Source organism: Pseudophryne corroboree, chromosome 1, assembly GCF_028390025.1.
Source record: "Pseudophryne corroboree isolate aPseCor3 chromosome 1, aPseCor3.hap2, whole genome shotgun sequence".
In the NCBI taxonomy this organism is placed as follows: Eukaryota; Metazoa; Chordata; class Amphibia; order Anura; family Myobatrachidae; genus Pseudophryne; species Pseudophryne corroboree.
In genome coordinates, this window is record NC_086444.1 from 859,326,269 (window position 1) to 859,352,889 (window position 26,621).

Consider the following 26,621-nt stretch of genomic DNA (forward strand, 5'->3'; position numbering starts at 1 on the left):
TCGCTCGCCACGCTTCGGGCACGGTGGCTCGCTCCGCTCCGCTTCGCTCACCACCTAATTACTAAAGGTAATAGTTGGTGGCGTGGATAGTAGAGGAACTATCCCGCTGGCCTAGCTCCTCCCCCTTGCGTCGTAACTCCTCCCCCTTACGGAAAAGGTCCCTTAGCCCACTTGATTCTAGCATCTACCCAGTCCTCAAGGCACACTAACAGTGCAGGTTTTAGTGATATCCAGGCTTCAGAACAGGTGACTTAATTAGTAGCTCAGTTATTTTGATTCAACCATCTGTGCTGCAGCCTGGATATCACTAAAACCTGCACTGTTGGGTGTGCCTTGAGGACCGTGGTTGGGAATGCCTGGGTTAGAGGTTACTTTTCTGTCTGTTCCATTTGCAACACGTAAAAGCCAACGATGATCACAGTAGACGGACACAGAGTACATAGATATACGTTTGACCAGCAGGTGGTGCTGCTACTACTTCAGTTGCAGGTCTCTAGCAGACAGTCCCAGAGCAACACTCCCAATGCAGGCAGGGAAGGAGAGACACAATACACACACATACTCGTTGCTATGTATTATGCGTGATCAGCAGGGGTGGTCTCGGAGTCCACCTTTACCTTATTATTGTTAGGTAAGACATGGATGCAGCTCAGTAATGAATAATGTTTATTCCAGTGGCTGAGGGTGTGTTTCTTCTACTGCCTGCCGAGCCTGTTCCTCTAGTTAGTAGTAGGTGAGGGGAAAGTTTGCCGGAGACGCCGCGGGTCGGTGCGGGTACACAGAGCATGCCACTGGGTGGATTACACGTACTGCTGCTGTGACAAGGACCGAGCTACCTGCATTGGATCTACTCAGGACAACTTCTCAGAATGTACTTTGTGGCTGCTTCGGCAACTTACACAGGAGCTGCCGGCTAGAAGTAATCACTCTACTTCCTAATAGAATATAAGGTTTGTTTTTTGTTTGTTTATATGCATATTCAGGGATATTTTCTTTCATTTATAGATTCCAATCTTTTGATTGTAAAACCTGATGCTCTCTTTTGATGCAGTGTAACTGGTCAGGTAGTTGTGCCCATTAGTAACACTATGACGTCACAGCGTTCTGCTGTAATCCCGACCTTCCCGTGTCTCTCCAGTGTAATGTATCTCCTACTGTCAGTGTCCGATGACCGCTGCAACACTACGAGAGTTATTGTTAATTCCCATGGGCTAGATGGTAACTCACAGCGCAGACTTGGAGCAATGTTTGAAGCAAGTCTTGTTCGGTATCATTGGAGTAAAATTTTTAAAATGTTGGTGTACTCAGGTCACCCCTTGGCCCCCATTGTGCTTGGTGGTCTTCAGTTTGCTAGCCATGGTTATATGTCACAAGTATTGGGTTGCTTAAACACCCTTTACTTACGCTTGTACGTGATCGTGACGCAAGCTTTAGCCAAAAATACAGAACTATCAGTTGTGGATAACTTAATTAGCTTAATCAGGTCCCCTCAGGCTCATATTAACTTGAAAAGACATTTCTAATGCCCAACTTGTGACCACACTTTGTACGCTGATGCTGCTCCTCCTGTATGAGGGATGGAAGGGGAGGAGAGCGCAGCGCGCGCCTCTCCTGTGAAGTCCGGAGAGCGGCTGCGGTGAGAGTGACAGAGTCTCCGGTTGCGGTGGGCATTTCAAATATGGTGCCAGTAAGTGAGCCAATCAAAAGTTGCGGTCCAGCAGCCAATCAGGTGCCGCCACTGCCGGTCCACAAGCTCTGATTAGCTGACGGCCGGCACCATATTAAAAATGAAGGGAGGAGGAGTGCCAGTGACTGCCCAAGCCCGTGCGCTCTGTGAGCTATTGAAAATACTACGGCGAGCTACCAGTAGCTCGCGAGCTAAGGGTTGGAGATCACTGTTATACAGCATCAGGGAGGGTGTACATTGGAAATTTACTGTATATTTACAAAACTGTAAAAACAAGCATGGCTATTTACTAACAAAAAATAACATGTTGACTTTAATGTCATCTATAACCACCAATCGGGTATTTTCTTTCATTGTGATTGGTCAAACATTTTTGCTGATAGGTTATTTGCAGTTTGTTAGTAGGTTAAGAGCATCCCCTTTTAGCTTTTTAGTAATTTTAAATGATAGAAGATTAAATAATTCACTGACGGCACTTTAATATTTTGACTTTTTCACAATAAGCAATAATGCCTCTAAAATGAACAATCTTGAAATTAGACACAAGCATTATCTAATGAAAGCAAAAGCTGCGCTCAAATCTGTTGTGCAGAATAACCCTGCATGATGTTTTCTTTTTTTCTCTAACGTCCTAAGTGGATGCTGGGACTCCGTAAGGACCATGGGGAATAGCGGCTCCGCAGGAGACAGGGCACAAAATAAAAGCTTGAGATATCAGGTGGTGTGCACTGGCTCCTCCCCCTATGACCCTCCTCCAAGCCAGTTAGATTTTTGTGCCCGGCCGAGAAGGGTGCAAACTAGGTAGCTCTCCAGAGCTGCTTAGAATAAAAGTTTAGTTAGGTTTTTTTATTTTCAGTGAGTCCTGCTGGCAACAGGCTCACTGCATCGTGGGACTAAGGGGAGAAGAAGCGAACTCACCTGAGTGCAGAGTGGATTGGGCTTCTTAGGCTACTGGACGTTAGCTCCAGAGGGACGATCACAGGTTCAGCCTGGATGGGTCACCGGAGCCGCGCCGCCGTCCCCCTTACAGAGCCAGAAGAGACGAAGGTCCGGTGAAAGCGGCGGCAGAAGACATCCTGTCTTCAAGACGAAGGTAGCGCACAGCACCGCAGCTGTGCGCCATTGCTCTCAGCACACTTCACACTCCGGTCACTGAGGGTGCAGGGCGCTGGGGGGGAGCGCCCTGAGACGCAATATAACACACATATACCTTAGCTGGCAAAAGGAATACATCACATATAGCTCCAGGGCTATATGGATGTATTTTTTCCCCTGCCATTTTACACAAAAAAGCGGGAGTTAAGGACGTCGTGAAGGGGCGGGGCCTATCTCCTCAGCACACTGGCGCCATTATTCCCTCACAGCTCCGCTGGAAGGACGGCTCCCTGATTCTCCCCTGCAGTACTGCATCTGATTCAGGGTAAAAAAGAGAAGGGGGGGCATTTTGGCAGCAAATAACTAGATTAACAGCAGCTATAAGGGATTAACACTTATATAAGGTTATCCCTGTATATATATAGCGCTGGGTGTGTGCTGGCAGACTCTCCCTCTGTCTCTCCAAAGGGCTAAGTGGGGTCCTGTCCTCTATCAGAGCATTCCCGGTGTGTGTGCTGTGTGTCGGTACGCGTGTGTCGACATGTATGAGGAGGAAAATGAGGTGGAGGCGGAGCAGTTGCCTGTGTTAGTGATGTCACCCCCTAGGGAGTCGACACCTGACTGGATGATTGTGTTTAAGCAATTAAGTGATAATGTCAGCAATTTACAAAAAACTGTTGACGACATGAGAGCCGGCAAATCAATTAGTGCCTGTTCAGGCGTCTCAGACACCCTCAGGGGCCCTAAAACGGCCGCTACCTCAGTGGGTCGACACGGATCCAGATACAGATACTGAATCTAGTGTCGACGGTGACGAGACAAACGTAATGTCCAGTAGGGCCACACGTTACATGATCACGGCAATGAAAGAGGCATTGAACCTTTCTGACACTACAAATACCTCAAAGGCGGGTATTATGTGGGGTGTGAAAAAACTGCCAATAGTTTTTCCTGAGTCTGAGGAAATAAATGAGGTGTGTGATAAAGCGTGGGTTTCCCCCGATAAAAAACAGCTAATTTCTAATAAGTTATTAGCACTATACCCTTTCCCGCCAGAGGTTAGGGCACGGTGGGAAACACCCCCTAGGGTAGATAAGGCGCTCACACGTTTATCTAAACAAGTAGCGTTACCGTCCCCTGATACGGCCACCCTCAAAGAACCAGCTGATAGGAGGCTGGAAAATATCCTGAAAAGTATATACACACATACTGGTGTTATACTGCGACCAGCAATCGCATCAGCCTGGATGTGCAGTGCTGGAGTCGCATGGGCGGATTCCCTGACTGAGAATATTGATACCCTGGATAGGGACAATATTCTGTTAACTATAGAACATTTAAAGGATGCATTGCTATATATGCGTGATGCGCAGAGGGATATTTGTACCCTGGCATCAAGAGTAAGCGCAATGTCCATCTCTGCCAGAAGAGCATTATGGACCAGACAGTGGTCAGGGGACGCAGATTCCAAACGGCACATGGAAGTATTGCCGTATAAGGGGGAGGAGTTATTTGGGGCTGGTCTAACAGACCTGGTGGCCACGGCAACGGCTGGAAAATCCACCTTTTTACCCCAGGTTACTTCACATCAACAGAAAAAGACACAGTCTTTTCAAACTCAGTCCTTTCGTTCCCATAAGTACAAGCGAGCAAAAGGTCACTCTTTTCTGCCCAAGGGCAGAGGAAGAGGAAAAAGGCAGCACCATGCAGCCGCTTCCCAGGAGCAGAAGCCCTCCCCTGCTTCTGCCAAGTCTTCAGCATGACGCTGGGGCTTTACAAGCAGACTCAGACACGGTGGGGGCCCGTCTCAAGTATTTCAACGCGCAGTGGGCTCACTCGCAAGTGGATCCCTGGATTCTACAGGTAGTATCACAGGGGTACAAACTGGAATTCGAGGCGTTTCCTCCTCATCGGTTCCTGAAGTCTGCTTTACCAAAGTCTCCCTCCGACAGGGAGGCAGTTCTGGAAGCCATTCACAAGCTGTACTCCCAGCAGGTGATAATCAAGGTACCCCTCTTACAACAGGGGAAGGGGTATTATTCCACACTATTTTGTGGTACCGAAGCCGGACGGCTCGGTGAGACCAATATTAAATCTAAAATCTTTGAACACTTACATAAAAAGGTTCAAATTCAAGATGGAGTCACTCAGAGCGGTGATAGCGAACCTGGAAGAGGGGGACTATATGGTGTCGCTGGACATCAAGGATGCTTATCTCCACGTCCCAATATATCCTTCTCACCAAGGGTACCTCAGGTTTGTAGTACAAAACTGTCATTATCAGTTTCAGACGCTGCCGTTTGGATTGTCCACGGCGCCTCGGGTCTTTACCAAGGTAATGGCCGAAATGATGATTCTTCTACGAAGAAAAGGCATCTTAATTATCCCTTACTTGGACGATCTCCTGATAAGGGCAAGAACCAAGGAACAGTTAGAAGTCGGAGTGGCACTATCTCAGGTAGTGCTAAGTCAGCACGGATGGATTCTAAATATTCCAAAATCGCAGCTGATTCCAACGACACGTCTACTGTTCTTAGGAATGATTCTGGACACAGTCCAGAAGAAGGTGTTTCTCCCGGAGGAGAAGGCCAGGGAGTTATCCGAGCTAGTCAGGAACCTCCTAAAACCAGGACAGGTCTCAGTGCATCAGTGCACAAGGGTCCTGGGAAAAATGGTGGCTTCTTACGAAGCGATTCCATTCGGAAGATTCCATGCAAGAACTTTTCAGTGGGATCTACTGGGAAAATGGTCCGGATCGCATCTTCAGATGCATCAACGGATAACCCTGTCGCCAAGGACAAGGGTGTCTCTCCTGTGGTGGCTTCAGAGGGCTCATCTACTAGAGGGCCGCAGATTTGGCATTCAGGATTGGATCCTGGTAACCACGGATGCCAGCTTGAGAGGCTGGGGAGCAGTCACACAGGGAAGGAATTTCCAGGGCTTGTGGTCAAGCATGGAAACATCTCTTCATATAAACATTCTAGAACTAAGGGCCATTTACAATGCCTTAATTCAAGCAAAACCTCTGCTTCAGGGTCAGGCGGTGTTGATCCAGTCGGACAACATCACGTCAGTCGCCCACATAAACAGACAGGGCGGCACGAGAAGCAGGAGGGCAATGGCAGAAACTGCAAGGATTCTTCGCTGGGCGGAAAATCATGTGATAGCACTGTCAGCAGTGTTCATTCCGGGAGTGGACAACTGGGAAGCAGACTTCCTCAGCAGACACGACCTTCACCCGGGAGAGTGGGGACTTCACCCAGAAGTCTTCCACCAAATTGTAAACCGTTGGGAAAGACCAAAGGTGGACATGATGGCGTCACGTCTAAACAAAAAACTGGACAGGAATTGCGCCAGGTCAAGGGACCCTCAGGCAATAGCAGTGGACGCTCTGGTAACGCCGTGGGTGTACCAGTCAGTGTATGTATTCCCTCCTCTGCCCCTCATACCGAAAGTATTGAGAATCATAAGAAGGAGAGGAGTAAGAACTATACTCGTGGTTCCGGATTGGCCAAGAAGGTCTTGGTACCCGGAACTTCAAGAGATGCTCACGGACGAACCGTGGCCTCTACCTCTAAGACAGGACCTGCTACTGCAGGGGCCTTGTCTGTTCCAAGACTTACCGCGGCTGCGTTTGACGGCATGGCGGTTGAACGCCGGATCCTGAAGGACAAGGGCATTCCAGAAGAAGTCATCCCTACTCTGGTAAAAGCCAGAAAGGAAGTAACCGCAAAACATTATCACCGCATTTGGCGTAAATATGTTGCGTGGTGTGAGGCCAAGAAGGCCCCTACACAGGAATTTCAACTGGGTCGTTTCTTGCATTTCCTGCAAACAGGACTGTCTATGGGCCTAAAATTAGGGTCCATTAAGGTTCAAATTTCGGCCCTGTCGATATTCTTCCAGAAAGAACTGGCTTCAGTACCTGAAGTTCAGACATTTGTGAAAGGGGTGCTGCACATACAGCCTCCTTTTGTGCCTCCAGTGGCACCTTGGGATCTCAATGTTGTGTTGAGATTTCTAAAATCACACTGGTTTGAACCATTGTCTACGGTAGATTTAAAATATCTCACGTGGAAGGTGTCGATGCTGTTGGCCTTGGCTTCAGCTAGGCGTGTGTCAGAATTGGCGGCTTTATCATGTAAAAGCCCTTACCTAAATTTTCATTCTGACAGGGCGGAATTGAGGACTCGTCCTCAATTTCTACCTAAGGTGGTTTCTGCATTTCACATGAACCAACCTATTGTGGTACCTGCGGCTACTAGGGACTTAGAGGACTCTAAGTTGCTGGACGTTGTCAGGGCCTTGAAAATATATGTTTCCAGGACGGCTGGAGTCAGGAAAACTGACTCGCTGTTTATCCTGTATGCACCCAACAAGCTGGGTGCTCCTGCTTCAAAGCAGACGATTGCTCGTTGGATTTGTAGTACAATTCAGCTTGCACATTCCGTGGCAGGATTGCCACAGCCAAAATCAGTAAAAGCCCATTCCACAAGGAAAGTGGGCTCATCTTGGGCGGCTGCCCGAGGGGTCTCGGCTTTACAACTTTGCCGAGCAGCTACTTGGTCAGGGGCAAACACGTTTGCTAAATTCTACAAATTTGATACCCTGGCTGAGGAGGACCTGGAGTTCTCTCATTCGGTGCTGCAGAGTCATCCGCACTCTCCCGCCCGTTTGGGAGCTTTGGTATAATCCCCATGGTCCTTACGGAGTCCCAGCATCCACTTAGGACGTTAGAGAAAATAAGATTTTACTTACCGATAAATCTATTTCTCGTAGTCCGTAGTGGATGCTGGGCGCCCATCCCTAGTGCGGATTGTCTGCAATACTTGTATATAGTTATTGTTACAAAAAATTCGGGTTATTATTGTTGAGCCATCCTTTCAGAGGCTCCTTTAAATTTATCATACTGTTAACTGGGTTCAGATCACGAGTTGTACGGTGTGATTGGTGTGGCTGGTATGAGTCTTACCCGGGATTCAATATCCTTCCTTATTATGTACGCTCGTCCGGGCACAGTATCCTAACTGGCTTGGAGGAGGGTCATAGGGGGAGGAGCCAGTGCACACCACCTGATATCTCAAGCTTTTATTTTGTGCCCTGTCTCCTGCGGAGCCGCTATTCCCCATGGTCCTTACGGAGTCCCAGCATCCACTACGGACTACGAGAAATAGATTTATCGGTAAGTAAAATCTTATTTTTTTTCAACACTATTTTTTACAACTCTGCTCAAAGCTTAAGGTGGCCATACACTAGTGCGACTTCTCTGAGGGGAGAAGTCACATACGTTGCCCTTGAAGTGCCTGGCAGCTTCCAGGGAGGCAGGATCGCATATGATACATCGTATGTGATCCCAGTCAAGGCCCATCGCCTCCGAGAAATCTGTAGTGCAGCCTCTGTCATCCACAGGCTCTGATCCGATGAGCACTTGACGGCACATCGGATCGTATTGACCTGCGATTTGCCACTTTTCATCGGATTTCTTATCCCGATGCATCGAAAACAGATGAATTCGGGCAAATGTGCACTAGTGTATGGTATGGGCACCTTTACAGTTGAACTGAAATTTTATGTATGTTTTGTAAACATTACCTTTCCTGTAAATTAAATCCGCTCTGATGCCTCTTTGCGGGATGTAGTTGGCATTCCAACGTATGGGTGCCGGTGGTCAGAAGACCGGCGCCAGGCTCCATTACTCTCAATGAGGGCAGCAGTGTAACCCCTATGTACCACTACCAAGCTCCAAAAAGTTTAGCTTTCGGAGCTTGGTCCTGAAGACTACCTCCATCTGATGATGGTGATAGCCGCTTTATGCCTATGGCGGCATTTTTGGAGAAGAGGGCTCTTGCGATCCTTCTCCAGTAGCCTATGTCTGCTCTCGAGTAGTTTCAAAAAGTGACACTGTGAGCACGCACAGTGTCAAAAACTATGGAGAAGTCTTTCAAAATCATGAAACACTCCTCCAATATGCCAGGAAATAATTCACATGGACAGTGCTTTATTGAAAACGTTAGTCCTCTTTAAATTCTTAGTACATATAGGGATATAATCATGTAAAAAAAATATTCCTGCTGCAATGTAGATTGAAAAAAAATTGTGTCTCTTCCACGGTTTTTACTACATAGGACCTATGTTTTTTAAATGTTGTGCTTAATAACTGTTCTGCATCCAGGTTTCACATTATTGATATGGCTTTTTCATATGGAAATCTTTTGCAAATTCTAAATCGCAGCCACAAATTGTGAGATCTGTAAAGAGAAGTGTTGAATTGAGTAATTAGAATGTATGACTCGCACAAGTTTTATTCCCGCCCTCAATACAAACTGATTTCTGTAACTTGGGAAATGCAGAAAAAGAGTTCTATTTATTTATTTATTTATTTTTTTAGCTGGAACTTGCCTTTGTTTTTAATTGGATATTTCATGTTATTTGGTGAAACTATATTGCTGTACTGGAAATCAATAAAAAATTTAACAGGTCACTGTATTTTGTGGTGTAGGGATGTTGACATACTAATACCCCTTTCACAAGCAAATCCGGGGCCTGATCCAGGATTTGGAACACTGTTGCAAACTGGAACAGTACGCTTCACACTGCGGTTTCAACCTGAGTTATTCCTGGTTCAGAGACGTTGACACTGCACACAAGTCTTCTGCCAGAGCTTGAAGTTTACAGCATCAGGTTCTTCCTATGCTGTGATCGGGACCCGGGTCGGACCTTTTTACACTGCTTCTTTACATGAGTTATGCCTGTGTCCAACCCAGGTCGCTAATTGGGTTGGATTGCTGGGCCAGGTTTTTTTTGGGAACCTTTTTTCACCGAGCTACGACCCGGGTTAGCCTGGCAATAACACGGGTCAAAGTGACGGTATGAAAGGGCTGCTGTGAGGCTCCCAAATTTCGAGGAGTTCTCAAAATCCTGAAGCATTTGACATGCGTACTGGCCTCCCATCCACTTCTCCAGTGCAGTGGTGGTCTGGGGGATTGGTAATGCAATTCACTGTGAATCATGTCAAGGTGGCTCTGCTCCTGCTTCTCAGTGTCTCAAATCATGGCATTGAACAGCAATGCTGAGCCTTGATGTGATTTGCACACCATACCTGGGTGAAAACGCAGTCAAGTTTCTCAAAAAACATCCGTGCATAATGCCAGAATTAGGCTTATATTCCTGAGTTGTGAGTGCAGTATATCATAAGACCTCAAATAAAACTGTAGTATACAGATGTAAGATGTAGCCAGTGGCGGAGCATAGTATTGTACTATATGGTCTCTTTGGTTAAATAGTACTCCAGAATATGTTCCCACTACATAAATCAATGATAACATTGATGGCATGTAGTCACATGGTGTGGCATGTGTACCCAGTAATAGCAAGTTGTGAACATGGTTACTGATTTTACATTTTATTCAGTGGTCTATGTACTGAGCCTGTAACATGGCAGTTAGGAGCTAATTGTCTGATTCTCTCTCTCTCTCTCTCTCTCTCTCTCTCTCTCTCTCTCTCTCTCTCTCTCTCTCTCTCTCTCTCTCTCTCTCTCTCTCTCTCTCTCTCTCTCTCTCTCTCTCTCATATCTGTCCAGGGCTTCGTAAATAGATTCCTTTGTCTTGTATTGTATCCTTGGTCTTCAACATCCCAGGAATGGGTCATGATTTCAGAATTTTGGCTCAAGTTTCACCCAAATTGCAGCAAACAGATTTCTTGGTGCTTAATACAGACTTAAATGAAACCTCTGGCTGACTATATTTCCATATATATATATATTTTATTTTTATCCTGCTGCAAAATTTCCTACATTCCCGAAAAAAAATATATTGTGAGTGTATTTATTTTCCTCCCATTGACTTACACCAGAGGTTCTCAAACTCGGTCCTCGGGGGCACACACAGTGCATGTTTTGCAGGTAACCCAGCAGGTGCACAGGTGTATTAATTACTCACTGACACATTTTAAAAGGTCCACAGGTGGAGCTAATTATTTCACTTGCGATTCTGTGTGGAGACCTGCAAAACATGCACTGTGTGGGCCCCCGAGGACCGAGTTTGAGAACCTCTGACTTACACTCTTAAGCAGTGCAATGTAAACTTCAGTTTTCCTACTTGTGTTACTGTTGTAAGACATGTCATATTAAATGTGTGCCAGACTATATAGCTGGTGGCACCATGTTATTGATCACAATATTGATTTGTGTGATGTGCTGATATGATTTCATTAGGTCTGTGTGCTGTGCCATACATACTTTTTAAGGTAGTGCATGGTGCAAACTACAAATATTACCTTAATGTCTACCCATAGATAATCAGGGATAAAAGAAGTTCAGGGCTTTCTTAGGATGACTAATATGCACTTACTCATACAGACGACAAAAGGGGTTTCTGTAGGCCCTGAATCGCAAAGCAAAAGATGAATTTTTGTGGATTTTTTGTATTATCTTACCATACTTTCTATAATGTTATTTAAAAGCTGAGGAAAATACAGAATACCTGTAAACCACGGTCCTCGTTGCCAAATTACAGTGCAAATTGTTAGAATGCTTGTATTGGTCAAGTGAAGACTTTTTTATCTTTTAGTTGGCCTTAGTATTGAAGTATGGCGGCACAGAGGTGTATATTGCTGAAACCAGAGGACATGTTCAGGAGACTCAAGAAATTTGGAGTGTTCTGTTATGACAGCAGGGAACCTTCCCAAATGTCACCCACTACACTAGTAAAGTGGGTGGGGCTTGATTACACAGTCATCCTTAAATTTCATCATCCACCTTGTAGATGGTGCAGTGAATAGCAGTATATGCATACTGGGGGAGGCTATGATGTGGTAAAGTGTGGTGCCAAACTTCATGCACTTGCCAGTTTGACTTCCCCTTTGGGATCTCCTGGAGGAGGCAAGTATAAGGTTAAGGCTTCTGACTAAATTAGCTGTGGGGTGTGGTAAGACAGTTAGATTGTACATTCCGCTGGTGTAGGGAAATGTGAATGAAAAACATTCTCTGATTGTAAATCACTGTGCTACATGTTTTGGCTGTGTAAATAAGGATGGGAGTCATTGACAAAGGGGAAGATGTTAATGAAAAATAGCTAGAACCAACTAAATAAAAAAAAAAACATACTGGTCATCTGAGTTAGATCCTGCTTACTTTGGTAGAACTGTATTTCTTTATAGATGAGATGTTCAAAAGAATGTTTAATAATGTAAATGAAAACAAAGGACTGTTTTGTAAAAAGAACTAAAATGTTCTTTTTAGAAACATCAAATGCTCAGTCTTATGATGTTCCCTACAATTTTGTATGTCATTACTGTAGTTATGCATTTGAGAGACTTCTTAGATCTTATGCGTCATAAAGCTCTCCTTAATCAGATAATGCATAATTTAATCAGCAAACATCAAAAACATTGATTACATTGACAAGAAATGTAGATCGTTTGTTTTGCTCATGAAAATAAACCAAGTGTATATGTTTCTCTGCTGTAACTAGTAATCAGTGTAACCTATTATTATTACTACTGTGGATTGTTTTGGATATGCCTTAAGCCAGGTATGTCCAAACTGCGGCCCTCCAGCTGTTGAGAAACTACACATCCCAGCATGCCCTGACACAGCTTTAGCATTCTCTGACAGCAAAACTGTGTCAGTGCATGCTGGGATATGTAGTTTCACAACAGCTGGAGGGCCTCAGTTTGTACATGCCTGCCTTAAGCTATCCAAATGAGACTAGACTATTGAGGATAATGGACCTGATTCATAGATGGGCGTCTTTAGATGCAGCTACTGTGCAGTAATACACTAAGACCTCTTGTGTAAGGAGACGCCTCCTGCCGGCCTCTCTGATCCACTGCTGTGTCTGAAAGTGCAGCATTTTATCATCTGCATGAACATCCTTGGATGCAGCATTACGCTGCTGAAGCCAGTGAAGCTGAGTCCAAGGATGCAGTCACTGAAAACCGGTCCGACGCACCCCCTGTTCATGCAATGCTGGCGAATGCTGTCCCTACCCCACCCCCAAACAGTGGGGGGAACTGTGGCCGTCATCACAAACACAAATTGTATACAATAACAAGCATTTTTAGTATGATGAGACAAATTGTAATATGACCAATGACCTCATTGCTATCAAAATTAATAGTACAATGGTTATTTCATCTCATTTACAGAAAAATAAACCCCTACAGGCATATCTGTTTATTTTTATTGGGTTTAACAGGTCTGTATTTAGAGTTGAGTGTTGCTGTAGACATTGGGGTAAATTTGCTAAGATGGGAGTTTTTTTAAGATGGGATGTTGCCCATAGCAACCAATCAATTTCTACTTCTCATTTATCTAGCACCTTCTAGAAGATAATACCTGGAATCTGATTGGTTGCTATGGGCAACATCCCATCTTAAATTGAACTGCCATCTTAGTAAATTTACCCCATTGAGTGTGTTTACCATACTCTCATAATTACAGGAATGTTTGGGCATTCTCAGGGAGTTCTCCTAGGCCCCCTGAGTGAGTAGAATACCCTTCTGGCTCCAGCCCATTTTGCCAGTGAAGTGAGCAGTCCAGGGGTTTGATGACACAAATTATTTAAATGTCATTATCCATCCCACATTCTTATTTGTGTCACCAACACCCCTACTACCTTATTTGTATAAGATCAGTGGTTCTAAAATTCTGTCCTCAGGACCACACCCAGTTCATGTTTTGCAGGTCACCTATCAGATGCACAGGTGTACTCATTACTCACTGACCCATTTTAAAAGATCCACAGGTGGAGTAAATCATTTCACTAGCGATTATGTGAGGAGACGTGGAAAACATGCACTTTGTGGGGTCCTGAGGACCGAGTTTTAAAACCTTTGTATTAAATAACATAAGTTGTTAGTTCATGCTTGCACTGATTTTCTTTCCTTTGGGCATATCCTGAATGGGAGATTGTGACTTGTGGCATTGTGCAGCTAGGGCAGTCTTTGATGATGCGATTTGCTGAACAGCGACATCAAGCCCTGATGTATAGTGATGCTGGAGTTTGCTAGATATTTCCAGAGAGTTGGCAAGTACAAGTTAGTTAAAACAAAGCACGTAACAAATGTAATAAAACATAAAAAGAAAACAGTAATCATAAAACCATTATTATATTCCCCAGTGAACAGTGCTTTCATGGATTTGTGCCTAATTTTACTTATATCCTAAATACAACTGTGGGGCAGGCTAAAATCAGTATCCGGACTGGAGTTTAAGCTATTTCAGATGGGGCAAGAAGGCAATTTGCTCTGGAGCCTGGTAACAGTTCAGTAAGAAGGTCTTAAATCAATTTAATTGGCCAAATACAGGATGAATTTGTTAGGAGACCATCATATATTCCCATGTTCTTGTTGCTTATTGACCACCACTTGAGGAAGCTCAGAAAGAGCATGCTGCTTAAAAAAAAAAAAAAAATAACATTTTGAAAACTTTGAAAATGTTTGTTATAGTTCCACTAGTAAGGGAAATATTATCTTTCCAAAATGAACCCAAACTGAAAGGATTTATATACTAAAAATAAGGACATTACCCCTACAAATAGTGTAAGCTCAATAGTTTTACAAAGAAAGAGCCCACTAGAAAAAAACTCTTTTGCTCTCAATTGGCAATATATGAGTCTAGAGAAAATTGCTGGGCCAAGCTAGTATCAAAAAAATTAAACTTTGCTTCACAATCTACGAAAGTGAAAAGATTGATGGAATGGATTCAAACAACACTTTGGCAGGTAACAAAATATGGTTACAAGGAGTACACCAACCTTATTCACACAGAGAATTTGAGTAAGGAATTTACTAAGGGCAAGTCGAGTCAACCCGGGTCCTCTCTCTATGTGAGATGGTCTCTCCGAGTCCAAATTGCCCTGGGCTTCGACCATGGTCACCACAAGTGTTACTGCTGTCGGAAAGGGTGTGACCTGGGTTTTTTGACTCAGGTCATGCTTAATTGGAGCCGATTGGCGGATCAGGAGAGTTGACTCATGACTCATCAGCCTGTGACGTCCACTTTTGATGACTACACTGTTTTGTAAGGCCGACAGGGGTCCTGTGTGAAATGTGTCGACTCAAGCTGCAGTGTGAAAAGGGGATAGGAGCGAAGACCTTGTTCCAAACGGTGTTTAAAAACCTAGGAAAAAGCAGGGTCCAAGCCGCTGCCTGCTTCTGTCTGAAAGTGGTATTAGTAGGGTTTCTTCTACTCCTCACGGCTCTGCTTCCAGGAAAGCTGCAAGTGAAGCGATCTTTGGTATGCTTCCTTATTAATTTTTCAAAAGTCGTGTATCCTCAAAACTGTGACATATGCACATAGATCAGTCCAATATTACTGTAGCAGACAAATATTATTTTGAAGCCTAAATTGCATTTTTAAAATGTAGCTTCCTTCCTTCCTTCCTTCCTTCCTTCCTTCCTTCCTTCCATAGCGCAGCATATTCTGTTGCGCTTTACAATTTATTTGAGACCTTCGCCGCTATGCTGCATTATTTTTCATCCACAAACCTACGTATAAATTTATATTGGTACCACAGAATCAAACAGACTCATGAAAGCTATTCAATTGTTTTGGTTAGTCTCACAATGTTTTCAGTCAGGTTCTTGCCAGCTGCACTATTCATGTAATTTATACAGCACTTCAGTTTTTCTGGATCACACCCACCACTGTGTACACATATATTTGTAACATCCAGTGACAAATCTAAAGGTTTGGAGGCCCTGGCAAACTTTCAAAGTGGGGCACCTATTTGATTTCTATAAACCCTTAGGTGACGGTCTACATGTGCAGCTGGAGCTGTGTAGGTACCAATGGAGCTGTACAGGAAACTGGTAGGGATGCACAGAATGCCAATCAGGGGCACTCCCAGGAGACAGACACATCAGCGGGCAGCTGCGGGGACACTAACCTCCGCAGGCGGACTCCAACGGCCGAGGAGCCTCCTCTGGTAAGCGTCAGACAGCGGAAGGGTCAGGTGGGCCCAGTAAGCAGCAGCGTCAGCATGGTTGCAGCAGGCGATGATTCGGGAGTCTGGAAATCCAGGCTGAGGCTTTATGCTTATCCAGACGCTCGGTGGGACACCTTCACCTTGAAGGCCCCCTGAATATTTGCACCTACCATTTAGTTCTGCCACTGGAATCATCCTTGACTATCAAGCTGTTATGAGGTCACTTTTAGGGATGCCAATCCAGGGCCATTTTTTTTCAATCCCAGGGAATGGAGTAGAAAAACGATCAGTCATGGGATTTCTGGGATTTGATTGTCAATACCCCACCCGCCAAGCCCCCACTTCACCTCACCATAACTTTCCATCCTCTTTTCAGGGGAGTGGGTGAAGGGAGCAGTGCAGTGAGGTGTGGGCAGTCCAGGTGGCGCACGTGGCTGATTTCAGGCTGTGTAGTGTGACCTCTGAGATCATGTCACGCTGCGCAGTGTGCACAGCTGGGGGCAGGGGGAGTCAGGAAGAGGGAGCCAGGCAGCGTCTGAGGCTGCTGAAGAGGCTCAACGGAACGATGCCTGTCATTGAAAATAATAGGGGGCTGGCTAATCCTGAAATCCCCGGGATTGGAAGCTCCTTTCCGAGGATTGAAACCTGGACAGTTGTAGGCCTAAATCCCGTGATTGGCCACCAAAGTCACTTTTACTTAGTTATTTATTTATACAGTTTAATTTTTTAAGCTCTAAATGAAAATCAGTGCATTAATTTTAGAACAGTAGCATAGAAAGTACACACTCATATACTGTGTTTCAAAATAATAATGTAATTTTCAATTCTGGTTGGAATACCTTAAGTATAATTGCTCCTCAAAATATCACTTACCTGTGATATGGTATTCAAGCTATATTGTACATGTTGTTGCAAAGTTTATTTTTGTACTTTTTGAAATTAGATTTGTTAGTATTTTTAGTGGTATGACATTTACATGTATTATGTATTTTTGTTTCCAACTATTTATAGATTGTAGACAAATTAATATTTATCCAATGTTTATTTCCCTTTTAACAAAACAATGTATTAACAGTAGACCCAAATATGTATACTAGTACTGCTAATTATTTCTGAAGAATGAGTCCCATTGGAGGCTTTTGGAAGATTCAACTGCCTATTGAATGAAAGTGTAATAAATAATGTATGCTGAAGTGAACTTAGTTATGTAATAACAAAATACTTCCAGTCAAAGGTTCATGGGAAAACACTTAAGATCTGAATAGTACTATACAAAAGACTATTTAATTTATTTTTTTGTATGTTTTATTTAGTAGAGAACAGTGAACAAGATGGACCAAAACTATAAAATGCTCAATGAGACCAGTAACGCTTTTAAGATGTTGATGTTTATGTAATTTTGATAGTTGTAGATGATCAATTAAATATTTTAAATCACTAGTGAGTTCATTCAATTCCCTTGCAGCTGGAGGGTAACTGAAAATGCTATAATAAGTAACAAAACAAACTATAGTGCACATACAATATGTCAAACTACATTCCTGAAACAATGCAGATCTTACTGATTTACATTCTTCTGTTCTGTAGGCATAGAGTACATTTACCTGCTTGTGTCACAATAGACTGTGTCACTGAAGGCTAGAAATATCCTTATTTCTTCTACGGTACCGACTTTGGAATGTAATTGGAAATCCCTGAGGTAAAGGCTTGACCTTTTACAGTGAAACCTCTGTGTTTTTCTTTTTTTTATTTACCCAATTAAATTTGTACATTTATTTAAAATAGCATTGGCTTATGGATTTCTATTGATAAAACTGACTTTCTCTTAAACAGTGTACATTACTAACTATGGGGCAGATGTATTAAGCCTGGAGACGGAATAAGGAATTGATAAACCAGTGATAAGTGCAAGGGTATAAACACACCAGCCAATCAGCTCCTAACTGTTTATTTACATATTGTAACTGATTGGCTGGTGCGTTTATCACCTTGCACTTATCACAGGTTTATCACTTCCTTATGCATTCTCTAGGTTAACACATCTGCCCAACTGTACTCAAATTTGAAATATTGGGGCAGATGTATTAACCTGGAGAAGAGATAAAGCAGTGATAAGCGCAAGGTGATAATGCACCAGCCAATCATTACGGATTTGAAAAATGACAGTTAGGAGCTGACTGGCTGGTACGTTGTCACCTTGCACTTATCACCGCTTTATCACTTCTCCAGGCTTAATACATCTGCCCTATTGTCTGTTTGTAGCATCTGCAGTCAATATCAAAATACACAAGTAGATGTAAGTAGGGTGCTAAAGTTTTCTCAGGCTATTGTTTAAGTGGTTTTCTTAAAAGAAATAAATAAAAGTATCCTATGTACCACTCCAGTCAAGTGCATTCTTGTCAGTTACAGTATGTTGCTGGTTTTCAGTAGTTACTGACTCTTTCTAGTATTCTGTAAACTAAAGAGGAAAAGGAGAGTAATATGTAAAAATAAATGGGGTAAAAAATGTCACCACAACCAAGATATGGTTTGTAATTTTGCTTAACATTACTGAATTTCAGTAGGTCTATGGTATAGGTTGGTGGCAATTTGTATGTTCTCCAGGTTTCTCCATGTGCTCCAAAAACACATACTGGTAGAAAATTCTCACTTCTCAAAAAAGGGATCATAGGTGTGTGTTTGTTCATGGTATGGAATTTAGGGGTCTATTTACTAAGCCTTGGATGATAAAGTGCATGGTTATAAGGTACCAGTCAATCAGCTCCTAACTGCCATGTCACAGGCTGGATTTTAAAAATGACAGGAGCCGATTGGCTGGTACTTTATCTCCATCATAGGCTTATTAAATAGACCCCATAGACTGTAAACTCCAATAGTACAGGCAGATGCAGCCATCAGTAGGTTCAGGGAATACCTCAGTATGGAGCCTGGACTTGTCAGCAAGCCCTCCAACTGCTCCTCATCTGGGGCCAGACCTCACAGGGGGCGCTGGGATACGTGTAAAGAGTTCCCTAGTATTTGCAAAGGGGCATGATCTCACCTCCCTGTAGGTCCCATCAGACCCCGGGGGCAATGGGAAAAGTGACTGATGTGGCTTGTTACACAGTCTATGCATAGTACAGTGTAATATTATTGTCACTAAACTTATAAACACTAGGAAAGTCAATTCAAGCAAATTAACCAAAGCTTGCTTTACAAATTGTACCTATTATGGTGCTAGTCCATCTTTAGTCCCCAGATTTGTCTTTTGTGCATTTTTGTATAGATCTATATGGCTAAATGAAATGGATCCTGAAGGTGTATGATTGTTTTAACGGTTTCAACTTTTTATGAATGCAGGCCTTGTAGTTGTGTCTTATGATCCTTTGTATCTACAATTTGTCAGTGTGAGTTCTTATTCCCACTAAATACATGAGAAAACCAAATTGCTCCATGCTTGTGGCTAAAATGTTCACATTGTCCAATCAACATTAGGCATCAGATAGGGAGTGGAAAATGCTGTAGGACGCTGACTAAAACCTCATGCCTCCCATTGTAACCTTTCTAAAGTGGGTCACATGGGTTGTGGCTGTGTCACGGTAGGAGACTGCCCAGATCACAATGACTATGGCTTCAAAACTCTAATCCGGCCTCAGACACTCTCCAGTAAAAGCAACCCTGAAATTGCGATGCACACCAAAAGCACCAGAGCAAAATTAGACCCACCATTTGTACAACTCCTTCCATTGCCAGCTATAGTATTATGTTCCACAAATAAGTGCACTTATGCAGAGATCTACAGTAAGCCACCACTGCAGACTGTCACCAAGCGTATTCTGTGCTGCTCCCCTGCCCAGATTTGGGGCTACATTCAATACTCATTGATCTTGTAAAGTGTACTTCAACATTTTCTGAAAAGCCTTTTTTTGCCAACCAATTAAAGTTTAGTTTTGATAAATGAGTTGATACTGTATGCCAAACTGCCTTCTATTTAGAAAAAGCTACAGTATTGGCTATTAGTAGTACATTGGTAGAAAGTATTAGCAAAATTCTTCTTGACACTTTTATTCACCCTGTGATTTTTATTATTTTGTAGAAGACATTGCTCTTATTTTCTAATTTTCTATCCAGCTACATTAGATGGGCAGATTTAGCATACCTCCTTGTTGCAGTTTGCTGCTACTACTCAGTGCAGAACCACACTATAGGTCTAACCTACATTGTCTGTACTTTACTTCCTCCTTGTATGGGAATATAACCATCTGACTAGGGGGGTAATTCTGAGTTGATCACAGCAGCAAGTTTGTTAGCAAATGGGCAAAACCAGGGGCCTAATTCTGAGTTGATTGCAGCAGCAAATTTGTTAGCAATTGGGCAAAACCATGTGCACTGCAGGGGAGGCAGATATAACATGTACAGAGAGAGTTAGATTTGGGTGGGGTGTGTTCAATCTGCAATCTAATTATTTGCAGTGTAAAAATAAAGCAGCCAGTATTTACCCTGCACAGAAATAAAATAACCCACCCAAATCTAACTCTTTCTGCACATGTTATATCTGCCTCCCCTGCAGTGCACATGGTTTTGCCCAATTGCTATAAAAAAATCCTGCTGCGATCAACTTGGAATTACCCCCTATGTGCACTGTGGTGAGGGTGGGGGGGGGGGGGGGGGCAGATATAACATGTGCTGAGAGAGTTAGATTTGGGTGGGTTATTTTGTTTCTGTGCAGGTTAAATACTGGCTGCTTTTTTTTTACACTGCAATTTAGATTTCAGTTTGAATACACCCCACCCAAATCTAACACTCTCTGCACATGTTATATCTGCCCCTCCTGCAGTGCACATAGGGGGTAATTCCAAGTTGATCGCAGCAGGAATTTTGTTAGCAGTTGGGCAAAACCATGTGCACTGCAGGGGAGGCAGATATAACATGTGCAGAAAGAGTTAGATTTGGGTGGGTTATTTTATTTCTGTGCAGGGTAAATACTGGCTGCTTTATTTTTACACTGCAAATTAGATTGCAGATTGAACACACCACACCCAAATCTAACTCTCTCTGCACGTTAAATCTGCCTACCCTGCAGTGCACATGGTTTTGCCCAAATGCTAACAAAATTCCTGCTGCGATCAACTTGGAATTACCCCCCCGTGGTTTTGCCCAACTGCTAACAAAATTGCTGCTGTAACGTATGTGTGGGAGAAATAGGTGCAGTGTAAAAGTATTAGAAAAACAAAATAGATCCATATCAAATAAAGTTGTTAGCATGTGTGTCATTTTATACGACACTCATATTTTAGTTACTGGTATGAGTGAATATCGGTCCCTGTGACACAGGCACAAGAGAAATCCCTTTGGGACAGCTTCAAAGCTGATCAAATCTTTGATTTGCTGGCTGCGAAGAACATGATCACACTTTGAAGTTGTACTGCAGATGCCTGCAATGCTTGTGGCTTTGTTACAATGACATCAATTAAATGTCAGAGGGGTATTTATAGTTGGAAAAAAAAACAAGTAAAAACTCTCTTGAGAAATTAGCAATTGGGGACATATGAGTGTTATTAAATCATGTAGTCATTAGTCCATAAACAAAAATGCAAAAGGCAATTTGCTATGTTCTACTGTTTGTGTGCTTCAAACAAATCAGAGAGAGTGTCGTCCTAATCCACTGTAAATGAAGGTGTTGAAACCTGTAATGGAATTCTTCCTAAACACGGGGCCTGATTTTAGTGTCGGTAGCACTCTGCAACATAATTATGCATCTGGCGCAAACTGTGTTGCATTGATCACAAGCACAACCTGCAGCAAAAATTTCAGCCACTCATACTGTATATGAAACATTTGTCCCCTCTTGCATTTTAAGAAGTGAGTCAGGGTGTTCCACTGTAAGTATTTCTTTTGTTTCACCCTTTGAGGTTAATCAGTATTATCTGTTAAACTTATGCTTAAATACATTACATATGAAGCATAAAGTTTGGTCTTAAGCAAGGTAGATGCAAAGTATGCACATTGGGGGTTATTCAGGTCCGATTACTGCTCTGTCCTGCACCACAAAGTAGTATTTATCAGTACTTTGCACATGTACAGGACCGTTCTGCGCAAACGTGGGGATGTCATCAGACTGTCATTGATTGACAGTCTGCTACCAATTGGGCAATTGGGAGGGGGCGGCGACGGGCTCCGTTTGTGAAAAAGAAAGGTGTGTGTAACTGCAGTTTAGGGGAAGGGAAGAGGCCAGAGATCCCCGTCATAGGACAGAGATTTTCTGGCCTCTGTGATGGGTGGCTTGAGCGTCCCCATGGGAACTGCAAGCGTCCTGATGATGAGTGATCTGATGCTTATGTCTTATCACTCAGGGCCGGCTCCAGGCCTACTAGCACCCTGAGCGAGAAAATATAAAAGCCCCCTCCCCCAAACCCTAGCGCGCTCCAGGAAAAGTGGGTGTGGCCTCCTGGAAAAGTGGGCGTGGTCTCATATCACACTATAAATATATTTTCACACCCCCTCTACGCACACAATTAGCAGCCTTACACATAACAGCCACAGTAGTGTTCCTTACACACAATGTCTCCAGTATAGTGGCAGATACACATAATGTGCAGTGCCAGATAGACGTAATATGCCCCCCAGCAGTGCCAGCTACACATGACATGCCCCGCAGCAGTGCCAGCTACACATGACATGCCCTGCAGCCATGCCAGCTACACATGACATGCTCCCCAGCAGTGCCAGCTACACATGACATGCCCTGCTGCCATGCCAGCTACACATGACATGCCCCGCAGCAGTGCCAGCTACACATGACATGCCCCGCAGCAGTGCCAGCTACACATGACATGCCCCGCAGCAGTGCCAGCTACACATGACATGCCCCGCAGCAGTGCCAGCTACACATGACATGCCCCGCAGCAGTGCCAGCTACACATGACATGCCCCGCAGCAGTGCCAGCTACACATGACATGCCCCGCAGCAGTGCCAGCTACACATGACATGCCCCGCAGCAGTGCCAGCTACACATGACATGCCCCGCAGCAGTGCCAGCTACACATGACATGCCCCCCAGCAGTGCCAGCTACACATGACATGCCCCCCAGCAGTGCCAGCTACACATGACATGCCCCCCAGCAGTGCCAGCTACACATGACATGCCCCCCAGCAGTGCCAGCTACACATGACATGCCCCCCAGCAGTGCCAGCTACACATGACATGCCCCCCAGCAGTGCCAGCTACACATGACATGCCCCCCAGCAGTGCCAGCTACACATGACATGCCCCCCAGCAGTGCCAGCTACACATGACATGCCCCCCAGCAGTGCCAGCTACACATTATAGTGCTCACGTTTTAGGGCAGGGTGCTGATCACAGGGAGGGCACATTTTTAAGTTAGGAGGGCGAAATTCTGTACATACTGTAATGCTTGGTGCTCACCTACCCATATGCTAGAGCATGGACAGTGCGCGCCGAAGGCGCGCAGCAAAAATTTAGGGCAGTTGCTTCGTGGGGAAGGTGCGTGGCCACATAATAGTGGCAATTCGTATTACACCACACAGTAGTGCAGCTAATATACATTGCACCAGGTAGAACCTCCTACACACTTTGCGCCAGGCAGAGTACGTTAGACGCATTGCGCCAGGCAGAGCACTGAGACGCATTGCGCCATGCAGAGCACTGAGACGCATTGCGCCAGGCAGAGCACTGAGACGCATTGCGCCAGGCAGAGCACTGAGACGCATTGCGCCAGGCAGAGCACTGAGACGCATTGCGCCAGGCAGAGCACTGAGACACATTGCCTAGCCACAGACGCCTAGCGGGAACACTACATGATATGCCCCCCAGCCGTGCCAGCTACACGTGACATGCCCCCCAGCCGTGCCAGCTACACGTGACATGCCCCCCAGCCGTGCCAGCTACACGTGACATGCCCCCCAGCCGTGCCAGCTACACGTGACATGCCCCACAGCAGTGCCAGCAACACGTGACATGCCCCCCAGCAGTGCCAGCAACACGTGACATGCCCCCCAGCAGTGCCAGCAACACGTGACATGCCCCCCAGCAGTGCCAGCAACACGTGACATGCCCCCCAGCAGTGCCAGCAACACGTGACATGCCCCCCAGCAGTGCCAGCAACACGTGACATGCCCCCCAGCAGTGCCAGCAACACGTGACATGCCCCCCAGCAGTGCCAGCAACACGTGACATGCCCCCCAGCAGTGCCAGCAACACGTGACATGCCCCCCAGCAGTGCCAGCAACACGTGACATGCCCCCCAGCAGTGCCAGCAACACGTGACATGCCCCCCAGCAGTGCCAGCAACACGTGACATGCCCCCCAGCAGTGCCAGATACACGTGACATGCCCCCCAGCAGTGCCAGATACACGTGACATGCCCCCCAGCAGTGCCAGATACACGTGACATGCCCCCCAGCAGTGCCAGATACACGTGACATGCCCCCCAGCAGTGCCAGATACACGTGACATGCCCCCCAGCAGTGCCAGATACACGTGACATGCCCCCCAGCAGTGCCAGATACACGTGACATGCCCCCCAGCAGTGCCAGATACACGTGACATGCCCCCCAGCAGTGCCAGATACACGTGACATGCCCCCCAGCAGTGCCAGATACACGTGACATGCCCCCCAGCAGTGCCAGATACACGTGACATGCCCCCCAGCAGTGCCAGATACACGTGACATGCCCCCCAGCAGTGCCAGATACACGTGACATGCCCCCCAGCAGTGCCAGATACACGTGACATGCCCCCCAGCAGTGCCAGATACACGTGACATGCCCCCCAGCAGTGCCAGATACACGTGACATGCCCCCCAGCAGTGCCAGATACACGTGACATGCCCCCCAGCAGTGCCAGATACACGTGACATGCCCCCCAGCAGTGCCAGATACACGTGACATGCCCCCCAGCAGTGCCAGATACACGTGACATGCCCCCCAGCAGTGCCAGATACACGTGACATGCCCCCCAGCAGTGCCAGATACACGTGACATGCCCCCCCAGCAGTGCCAGATACATAAATGCCCCTACAGTGCCAGATACATAAATGCCCCTACAGTGCCAGATAAATAAATGCCCCCACAGTGCCGATATGCCCCCCAGCAGTGCCAGATGCATAAATGCCCCCCAGCAGTGCCAGATGCATAAATGCCCCCCAGCAGTGCCAGATGCATAAATGCCCCCCAGCAGTGCCAGATGCATAAATGCCCCCCAGCAGTGCCAGATGCATAAATGCCCCCCAGCAGTGCCAGATATGCCCCCACAGTGCCAGATATGCCCCCACACACTGCCAGATACATAAATGCCCCCAGTGCCAGATAAATATATGCCCCCACAGTGCAGATATGCCCCCACAGTGCCAGATACATAAATGCCCCCACAGTGACAGATATGACCCCACAGTGACAGATATGACCCCACAGTGACAGATATGCCCCCACACAGTGCCAGTGCCCCCACAGTGACGGATATGACCCACAGTGACAGATATGACCCCACAGTGACAGATATGCCCCCACACAGTGCCAGTGCCCCCACAGTGCAGATATGCCCCCACACAGTGCCAGTGCCCCCACAGTGCAGATATGACCCCACACAGTGACAGTGACCCCACAGTGCAGATGACCCCACAGTGCAGATGACCCCACAGTGACAGATATGTGCCCCCACAGTGCAGATATGACCCCACAGTGACAGATATGCCCCCACACAGTACCAGTGCCCCCACAGTGCAGATATGACACCCCACAGTGCAGATATGACCCCACAGTGCAGATATGACCCCACAGTGCAGATATGACCCCACAGTGACAGATATGCACCCACACAGTGCTAGTGCCCCCACAGTGCAGATATGACCCCACAGTGACAGATATGCGCCCCCACAGTGCAGATATGACCCCACACAGTGCCAGTGCCCCCACAGTGCAGATGACCCCACAGTGCAGATATGCACCCACACAGTGCCAGTGACCCCACAGTGCCAGATATGACCCCACAGTGCCAGATATGACCCCACAGTGCCAGATATGCCCCCACAGTGACAGATATGCCCCCACAAAGTGCCAGTGCCCCCACATTGACAGATATGGTCACACAGTGCCAGTGCCCCCACATTGACAGATATGCCCCCACATTGACAGATATGCCCCCACATTGGGGTCAATTCTATTCGGCAACTAAAGAATAGCGCCGGGAATTAGCTCCCGACGCTATTCAATTCTGCTACTAGTTGCCCGCAATTGTCGGGAATTCTTCTCTCATCCCCGGGGGATGAGAGAATAAACCCGACAAAAGTGCTGCCTCGCGGCCGGCGCGAGGCTGATTCTGTCGGGAATCAGCCTCGCGCCGGGTAGTTAAGTCGGAGAATGCCCGTTCTCCCGACAAAACTACCTGTTAAGTCGGCGAGAACGGGACATCGCCGACTTAACTTTAGCTGAATTGAATAGCGTCGGGAGCTAATTCCCGGCGCTATTCTTTTAGTTGCCGAATAGAATTGACCCCATTGACAGATATGCCCCCACATTGACAGATATGCCCCCACATTGACAGATATGCCCCCACAGTGCAGATGATCCCACAGTGACAGATATGCCCCCACACAGTGCCCGATGGTCCCCACAATACCTGCGGCGGCGCTGGGAGGGGAAGTGCTGCCGTCTGAGGGCACCGACTGTCTGTTAGTGTTCCCGGCCGCTTGAGCGCTCTACATGCGCGCTGCGCGGCACCGGCGTCTGACGTCAGACGCCGGCGCCGCGCACACACAGACAAAGGCCGGGGACGGCGGGGAGAGCTGCAGCGTACAGGGCCGGCTCCAGGTATGACTATGGCGGCGCCCATTAAGGGTGGCGCCCCGCGCGGCCGCTCTAGTCGAACATGCCTGGAGCCGGCCCTGGGATCACTACTGCAGCAGGAGGCATT

General features: G+C 45.9%; 1 protein-coding gene across 5 annotated transcripts in view; it reads left to right on the forward strand.

Moving 5' to 3' along the window:
• The first annotated feature begins 346 nt into the window (after window positions 1-346).
• Window positions 347-26,621, forward strand: part of CSGALNACT1 (chondroitin sulfate N-acetylgalactosaminyltransferase 1) — a 558,708-nt gene continuing 532,433 nt past the window's right edge. For 3 of the 5 annotated variants that reach the window (XM_063919982.1, XM_063919986.1, XM_063919985.1), the window contains exon 1: window positions 347-950. The gene's annotated coding sequence lies outside the window, so the exon portion shown is untranslated. Of the gene's footprint in view, window positions 951-17,336; window positions 17,411-26,621 lie in introns of those variants that run through there. The other 2 variants (XM_063919983.1, XM_063919984.1) reach the window with 2 other exon arrangements.